A 9,994-nucleotide genomic window follows, 5' to 3' on the forward strand; every position below is an offset into this window, starting at 1 on the left:
ACAGCAGCAGCTCGAAATCATGGAATAACGTTTCATCGGTTAGTATTATCAACAATAATGAGATTTTTATTTTGGAGATTATAATCATATGTATAGTATTGTGAAATTGTAGATTCACAATAATTACTAAATAATTTTCACTCACAAACAGGTTTCCGAAAAATCCGGATCAAAGAAATGCATGGATAAATTTTTGTAAGGACGAAGGATTTAATATAAATTTAGATTTTAGATTTTAACATTGCTCTTATGGAAATACTGCACGAGTACAATCCCAATGAAAAACGCCATTAAAATTTGGTATTATTGTTGCATATTATAGTTATTTTCTTTAAATTGTACATTATTTCCTAATTATACATAACAAGTCATTCAATATTGGCGCCCTTGAGCGGCCATCTTGAGCGACCACTTTATATAGTCACTTCCGTCCGCACTTTTAAGACCAAACGCTCCCTCCTGTTTCTTTTTACTCAATGGGCTTGTTCGTTTTAGCTGCACTGGGGCAGCTCTGGGTCTGCTCTAAACAAGATAATACAGGACAAACTATTTATCTGTCCTGTATTATCCTGTGTAGAGCAGAACCAAAGCAGCCCCAGTGTAGCTAAAACGAACAAGCCCAATGTTTTACTGAGGTAACCTTCTCTCTATAGATTTTGGTCACTAGCCACTAGCCAGTCCAGTAATTTGGGAACGCTTTTCCAGTGCAGTATCCAGTAAAATGGTGGCCACTGGATACTGCACTGAGTGAGACGAAATGGGAACGCAGCCTTTGGGCTTGTTCGTTTTAGCTGCACTGGGGCAGCTCTGGGTCTGCTCTAAACAAGATAATACAGGACAAACTATTTATCTGTCCTGTATTATCCTGTGTAGAGCAGACCCAGAGCAGCCCCAGTGTAGCTAAAACGAACAAGCCCATTATCTCCTTGTGTCTCATGGAGCCGTAATTCCATGAAATTTCCGTAAAAGTTACTACAAGTTACTAGTTATTACTAGAGTCCCTAGAAGTAAGAGTCCGGCCAAAGTTGTCCCCTTTTTGATTGGCCACGAAAGAATATGACGCGACCAATCATTGCTGTCGAAATTTTACTATAATTACGATATAATTTGAATTGAATAAAACAAAATAGAATCACTTGCAATTTATTATCAATTAATTTATTATTAAAAAAGATAAAAATACATAAGTTTTACAATATTTAATAATAGAGTGCATAGCCATTGTCTTGCTATTAAAAATTGGACGTCGCAGACGTTCTTTTGGGCAATTAATTTTTATTCTGTATTTGATAAAATATATCATAATTTTGTCAGATAAATTATGACAATTTTTTAAAGTATCACATTTAATATTACTCATTTTTTGTGTAAAAAATTGAACTAAATCACAATTTACGCCTCTTAAAAATAATAAATATCGGCGAATTATAATTTCCATTTTGTAAAAATAATCAAAAGTTTTATTATTTACAAAGAACAATGTCAATGGTTTATAACAACGCATATAAAGAAATGTTGAATATTTATAACTAGAATTATATTTTTTAGATCCTGCAGAATATATACATTCGTCACAAACTTTGTAATATTTGTAAATTTTAAAAATAATGTAACCACAAATACAATAAAAAGCATTTTTTTCGTTATTATCCAATTCAATAATCTTATTTTCAATATAATCAGGAATTTCAGGGATTTCTAATAATGTTTGTCTAATAATCTTTGTTTCCTGCTGTCGAGAACGTTTTAAAAAATCAACAAGTAAAGTACCATCATCTTGTTCATAATTTGTGTTTTTCATTTTTTGCATATACTGAGAAACGCTCAAAAGTTTCAAACTCTGTTGAAATTGTAACGCATTAGGTGTAGGAAATTTCTTTCTCAAATTTGAAAATACGTTTTCAACACAGTCATTTGTAAATCGGCTACCCAATACGTACAAAAATCCGCGTTCATTAATTAAATATTTAGTTAGTTGAATGTAAGAATTTGTTGTGATCACTACGCCGACTTGGACTGGCTTAAATATATCTTTCTTTTCTCCAATTTTCATGGTTCGAAATAATTCAATAAATGACTCTAAAAAGTTAACAGCTTCATTAAATTTGTTTTCAGATTCTACACTTTCAGGTTTCTTTCCCAACGCAACTGAGGCATGCCTTAAAGTAATCAAAGTAAACCATTTAAATATTATTTCGATAAAAAAGGCTGTTGTTTTATATTCTTCATTATAATATTTTTCACTCATATAATTCAATGCGCTGCTCGAATTTCGATTAAATACATTTACTGCCTTATTAACTTTCATTTTGTTAAACTGAGTCGTTGTGAGTGTTACGTCCTGATAGATGTAGAATTTTTTTCGTTGGGCTCGGCGATCGACGTAAACGGGTCTGACCGCACGAGCCGAGCGGCGCGTTTAGGACTTGCGACGGGTCAGCGACTGGAAGAGTCGTTTTTACTCCGTCAACAAGTCAACCGCTCGTGGTTCTCTTTTTGGGTCAAGGAATTGAATCCCTATTACCCGGGGCGGAACCTTTGTGCGCAATTTGAGAGGGAAGGTGTGAGGGGGGTGACGAACGAGGAGGGTGTGGTTAAATGAAAAAGAACAAAAGTTTAATTTACTAAAGACAACATTTTAATTTGATTAAATTTATAATTAGGATACAAAAACTTAATTCTTAATCGCATATGTTAATAATTTTATTTATGTATTCTTTACATGTGTGTGTGTGTGTGTGTGTGTGTGTGTGTGTGTGTGTGTGAGTGTTTTATTTTTCCGGAGGGAGGACAGAAGAAATAATAAAATAAAGAGAAATGAACTGACTTACTCGTTGCAGGATAGTTTCGGATCGGGTTGACTATGTTCGGTGGTTCTGAGCAGGCGCCCCGTTGAGGGAAGGCGTTATATGAGCGTCGGACCCCTTTTTTTGTAAACGCGTGGGCACCCTGCTGCGGGATGGTGTCGTCAGGGTGATGGGCCTTCTACTTGAGATGCACCACGAGATGATCGCGACAAGGTATCAACTGACTTTACTCTTTGATTCGCGCCCCCGAACTACTCAAAAAAAACTGTTTGAGCTAAACGGAATAACTGCGCAAAACTGCTTAAAAACTGTGTGTGATTGTGTCCGGAGCCACCAGAACACGGGTTTTTATACTTTTTCTTTGGGGTAGATCCCTTTGGAAAATCTTAGGTTTTTGGAGCGGGGATCGAATAGGAATTAGTCTTGCGAGAAAATTTTTAATGTGGGGGAGGATGGCGTCATTTTTAGCTAATAGGATTGGGTTTAGATGATTAGGTTACTTGAACTGAGATAGGAAGAAAGAGGCCCTAACGAATAAGGAATAGCGTCGTTTCGGGTCCATATATGATGGGGGTAGGTTTTTGAGGTGGCGTAACCCGGTTGGTGTTAATTAGTATAGGTGGGGTGCATCTCAGTGTCTTAAGATCTGGGTGGGCGTAGTCTTTAGACCATACGATGGAATGATGGGTGGTCTATAGAAGTGCTTGCCCCGATTCTCGGCTTTCGGATTGGGTGGTTAAGAATCGGTATATAAGTTCACAAAGCCTTGGGTCACTGATCTAATAAATTTGACAGTTTACGACTGTCGCGTGCCCTTGGTGTCGCGTGGAGAGTGCGACTAATGCATCTCGGTTTCCCAGACCTACTAAACACGTGCGCCGTATCAGGTGTCGCGCCTTCTCGGCATGCGACTACGGTCATTCCCCGATCGTTACTCGGTAAAACCCTATCTACTAGCTAGAGTTCCCGTAGGTGGAATCCAAGAGTATGACTAGTTGGTGCCAGTTTTTTCTTTTTATCTCTTACTCTAACCGTCTGGAGTCGGTTAAGGACTCCAGCTACCGCGAAGTTTTGACTTTTACGGTTTTTCTGGCGACGATAGGCACGCTGAGCGGCCAAGGTATTTTGAAATATCCATGCTATTTTTCTCCGTGAGAAGATTCGAGCTCCTGGTGTCTCATGAGAAAAACAGCTCTGGCGTTATAATATTTCTTAAGAGTTTTGTTGGTTCCGCGTTTACTAGGTCTGGTATTTAATGAAAAGAAAAGAATCGTGTAGTCTGATCAGGACGTAACACCCCCCACCTTAGACAAATGTTGGGGGTATGCAACATTTGCAATTAAATTAAAGATAGATTCTTTTCTTTTCTCGGTTAACATTCCCATTTGAGATGCCGAATCGTTCTTACACTGCTTGTTTGTTAAAGAGAAGGAAAGGAAAGGCGACCTCCAAAACCCCTTCCTTATTCCTTTCGTTCCTTTTGCTGTCGCTTACATACTGCATATATTTTTTCTTTTGACTCTATTTCTAATAATAAAAATCTACTATAAAGGATTTGATGAAGCCTTCTTCCGTGGAATCCTTTCAAATGTTCGATAGAACATGGTAAAATGAGTAAAGAAAAGAAAAGATGGAGTTTTATTTACGTGATAATCGTGTCCCAGAATGTCACGTGCAAAGGTCCGTAGGTCAGTCCAACCACATGTGCCCTTTTATTGTTTTTCTGGGTAGCCACTTATCTTCTCCATCCCTTGGCCCAGCTCGGCTTTCATCTTTATACAGGAACCTTTTTGTACAGTTTTCTTATCTTCAATGTTATTAATAAAGTTTCCGCAACCTTCACATAGGTTGATCTCATGGATCAGGTAGGGTAATGTGATAGGTGCGTATTCAAGTTTGTCCTTAGTCACCTTAGTCACGGATTGTGACAACACTGGTGACGGGAATTGTGGTAGTCTACCACAATTAATGTATTTTCCCACTCAGGGCAGTCGTACATTAAATTCCGTGAGCAGCGGGCAGGCTCCAGGGTGATCTTTCAGTGTGGCGTCAAGTGGATTAGTGGCACATTACTCTTCGATATACTATATGTGTAGATCTTTCTTCTTCTTTCTCTCTCCTTTTTGTATTTGTAAAAGTTGGTACTTTGACATTCTATACTGTGACTGATCATCGAGTAATTCTCCCTATAGCAAATTGTTAATGAAAAGGATTCCACTTTATCTAAGATTTACTTATGAGAGGATTACGGATATATGAAAATCCTTTAAGTATACGACATTATTTATTTATGTATATATACTAGAAGTTAATCCTACGTCTAAGTTAATTATTTGCTTATTTACTTAGATATATATATATATATATATATATATATATATATATATATATATATAATAGATATGTAAAATAATAAATAAGTAAATTCTTCTTTCTAGTGATAACAAAAAGAAGGATTTATTTACTTATTATTTTATATGTTTAAAAAGAGTAAGGGTGCAAAAAATATATTTAACCGTTTTCGACACGCTGTTAAATTTTTGCTGAAATTTATGACTCGGCATGTGTTGTTGGCAACTTGCTGTCATTTTGCTCTTTATGTACAGCGATAAACCATTGATAGCAAACACATAGCAACTTGACAGCAACATATGCTGAATTCATGTAATATCATACCAGAGGCAAATGACTCACACACCTTGTTCTAAATTTGCTGAAAACTAATGCCCTTTGTTTTCGGCAACGTGGCAGCAACAACACAAACAGGTGGCTATCAGGGTCTGTTCAAGAAAAACCTACTTATATTTAATTCACAGCAAGAATACAAAATTATGTTAAATAAATAGAAAAATTATGTTAAATTATGTTACTTTATAAATATGTTACTTTTGAGTTACGTTTGCTTGGATTAACTATGAACACTAGGAAACAGTCGACAAAATTCGAAAGTCCCGATTGGTTGGTTCTTATCGCTGTCGCGTCATTGTGCATTGGGGGCGATAACTATTTTTTTCTTATTTTTATTCCTTATTCCTATTGCCTGTTGCCTAGCATTGTGCAAGGGTCTTAACTAAAGGTGCCTTTTCACGCTGACGCTCGACGCTCATTTTTAGCGTCCAAATATGTCACGTGAACAAAGTTGACGCTGGATGTGAGAAATGCATGAAAAGAGTTTCTCGTAAAATTTAGCGTCAGTCAGCGGTCTGCGTCGGTATTCATCGATATTTGTATATATCAAAACTGCTAAAAGTTTTTGTCACTGATTTTGTTCAGTTAATTTTTTCACTTGCTTTATTAATAATTACTGTTTTAAATATTAAAAAAAGTGTAATTAAGTAGGAATAAGATAAAAACCTTTGGTTACCAGTTCTACTTATTTTATCGAAAATGCTAAAAAAATGTTTATTAATAATTTTTTTATTATATGTAATATTTTTTATTATATGTTTACAAACATAAAATATTTACTTCATATCATATTATTTATTTTGATAAGTATACAAAATGTATATCTTTTCAATTAAACAAAGTTTCATATTATTGCAAACTTTGATAAGTAGAGTAGGAAAAACGATATTAGAATAGTTGTTCAGTATTAGAAAATTTCTAATGTAATACTTAAGAATAGCATTTTTCAAAGTTAGAAAATTAATTGTATAGAATAAAAATGCACAGCATATTTGTATATATTATATTTCAAGCTTTTATTTATAATAAAATAACTTTTTATTGAATTAAATTTACATAACATTGATATTAAATTTACATAATTAAACATATATAATATAAAGATAATTATAAAAATATATTTTGCAAATAAATACAATACTGCTGATTCTTCTAAACCTCAAAAAGTATCATTTTTAATTCATAACTTATTCATTCTTTTTATTTTCTTTATATATATGTAGTATTGGATAATAAATTCAATTATTACTTTTTATTACTTAAATAACATCCATTTTTATTGACAAGGTGGAAAGACCACATGAGACATATGCAAATCCAATAGCGAATAGCACGCACAGACAGATCATCGCACAGATCGCACGACTTGACGCTAAAGCTAAAAAAATCCAGCTTTTTTTTCTTGACGCTAGCGTCAACTCGAAGTCACGTGACTATGGGCAACGCTGAAACGAGCGTCCCATGAATTTGCACCTTAATCCATTCAATAGTGTGCGTGTCAAAGGTGCGTAGTGTTTAGTGCATGATATCGGCTTGAATCTTTGACAATAATTTAAATATATAAAAATAATTATAGGCGTATAGCCTAATGGATTGTGTTCGACTTGGTTGAAATTATGAAACTAATTCCTTAGAAAAATACACTCACCCGAAAAAAAAGCGGTACACTGAAAATGTGGGAAAAATTCATCAAATTTCAACTGACGATAACTTCGTAAATAATAAAGATAGAAAGTTCTATAAAATATGGAAATGAAGCTAAAAATCTCTACTTTAAGAATCAATTTATTTCAATGTTGCAAAATAAATTTATTGAAAATGGCGGATGACAAAGCGCGAGCATGCAAAATTGAAAAATAATGGTTCGAGTTTGCGACGGTGCACGGTATAAACAAAAAATTGTAGCTTATTGGGATCAAAAGCGTACGAAAGTACAGAGTCTCCTCTTTAAAATGCTTTTTTATGCATCTCGATACGATGATTTTTCGCCGAGAGATTCGCATTTGAAGAAAAAGGCAGATTCTTACTTCAAATGCGAATCTCTCAGCGAAAAATCATCGTATCGAGATGCATAAAAAAGCATTTTAAAGAGGAGACTCTGTACTTTCGTACGCTTTTGATCCCAATAAGCTACAATTTTTTGTTTATACCGTGCACCGTCGCAAACTCGAACCATTATTTTTCAATTTCGCATGCTTTTGCTTTGTCATCCGCCATTTTGGAGAAAGTTATCACACATTATTGCGTTATAAATTTTCGAACACTAGACATCCAAACTTTTAAAATGGTTTTTAAAAAATCCTGCTAGCTGTATTACGTGCCGAGATATTCAATTTTGAACCAGACCGAATTGCAAGAATAAGAATTCTGTGGTTATCAGCTCCGCGGTATTTTAAAACTCCAAACTCTCCTTACGGTTATAAGTGTCAATTCTGCTCTTGGCGTTACCCAGGATCAACGGCGTGGACGTGGCAGAAATCTGATCCCGTGTGCACATGTAGGCACGTGTGTATGTGTGTGTGTGTGTGTGTGTGTGTGCGTGCGTGTGTCCGTGCGTCCGTGTGTGTGTATGTGTGTGTGCGTGCGCGTGCGTGCGTGCGTGCGTGCGCGTGCATGCGTGTGTGTGCGCGTGCACCACTGGGATAAGGACCTCATGGCTTGTTAGATCCACGATATTTTACGACTCCAAACCCTCCCGGTGGTGCGTGTACAATTGTGTGTGCGCGCGCGTATATTAATAATGGGTATGATCTCCTCGTGCGCGTATTACCTCATTCATGCGACGAGGCATACTTCTTGTTCTAATTTCAGTCTGCGTAATGTCATTCCACTCTATTTCAAGAACTCTTCGAAGTTCTGGCAATGACTGAGGAGCAGGTATATGATTTCGTACTTTTCTGTTAATATTGTCCCATAGGTGTTCAATGGGATTTAAATCTGGACTCATTGCTGGCCATTCGAGTCGATTTATGCCAACTTCATCGCAGAAATCAAGCACTTTTCTCGCAACGTGCGGTCGAGCATTGTCTTGCATAAACAAAAAGTCCTCTCCGATGAAGTGCGCATACGGAACAACGTACGGTATGAGTACGTCTTCCACGTATACATCTGCGTTCATGTTTGCGTCAAAAAAGTGGAGATCTGTGTGAGCATTCGCAGAAATTCCTGCCCAAACCATTACAGAGCCACCATTATAGCTAGGCCTCTCACTTACAGTACAGTCTGCAAATCGTTCTCCAACGCGACGGTATACTCGTTCTCGTCCGTCTGAAGAATACAGACAAAAACGAGATTCGTCGCTAAAAAGAACGGTACTCCATTCTGCATATGTCCAGCCTGCATGCTCGACAGCAAAATTGAGTCGAGTTACGCGATGGCGACGCATAAGCGAAGGTACATTTGCTGGCCTGCGCGGAAAAAGACCGTGTTCCGCTAATCTGTTTCGAATAGTGTCAACGGATACATTACATTCGCGGACATCTCTTAAATTGTTTCGAATTTGAACAGCCGTTCGATGTCTGTCTCTTAATGAATTTAAAACAATAAATCGGTCATCGTTTTCATTCGTACAACGAGGACGTCCCGAACCAGGTCTTCTTTGGACAGAATTAGTCTCCAAGTACCTAGCATAAGCACGTTGCACGGTTGACACTGATAAATCAAGTGCCTCAGCAACGTACCTTCGACTTCTCCCATCTTCAATTAACGCTACAACTTGATCAGCTTTTTCAGGACTTATCGTCGCCATAATTGACCAATAATTTCAATGCGAAAAGATTAATTATTGTTTACTTTGACGAAGTCGTACGAATAAGTAACGCGTCTCGAAAGAAAAAGATCAAGAGAAATCAAGCACTCTTCTCGCAATGTGCGGTCGAGCATAAACAAAAAGTCAGGGCGGAGAAATCACAAAAGATCTGCAGACATCTCCTTCGGATGCAAAACAATTGATTGAAAAATAATGGTTCGAGTTTGCGACGGTGCACGGTATAAACAAAAAATTGTAGCTTATTGGGATCAAAAGCGTACGAAAGTACAGAGTCTCCTCTTTAAAATGCTTTTTTATGCATCTCGATACGATGATTTTTCGCTGAGAGATTCGCATTTGAAGTAAGAATCTGCCTTTTTCTTCAAATGCGAATCTCTCGGCGAAAAATCATCGTATCGAGATGCATAAAAAAGCATTTTAAAGAGGAGACTCTGTACTTTCGTACGCTTTTGATCCCAATAAGCTACAATTTTTTGTTTATACCGTGCACCGTCGCAAACTCGAACCATTATTTTTCAATTTTGCATGCTCGCGCTTTGTCATCCGCCATTTTCAATAAATTTATTTTGCAACATTGAAATAAATTGATTCTTAAAGTAGAGATTTTTAGCTTCATTTCCATATTTTATAGAACTTTCTATCTTTATTATTTACGAAGTTATCGTCAGTTGAAATTTGATGAATTTTTCCCACATTTTCAGTGTACCGCTTTTTTTTCGGGTGAGTGTAT

The sequence above is a fragment of the Linepithema humile genome, chromosome 3, assembly GCF_040581485.1.
Source record: "Linepithema humile isolate Giens D197 chromosome 3, Lhum_UNIL_v1.0, whole genome shotgun sequence".
NCBI lineage: Eukaryota > Metazoa > Arthropoda > Insecta > Hymenoptera > Formicidae > Linepithema > Linepithema humile.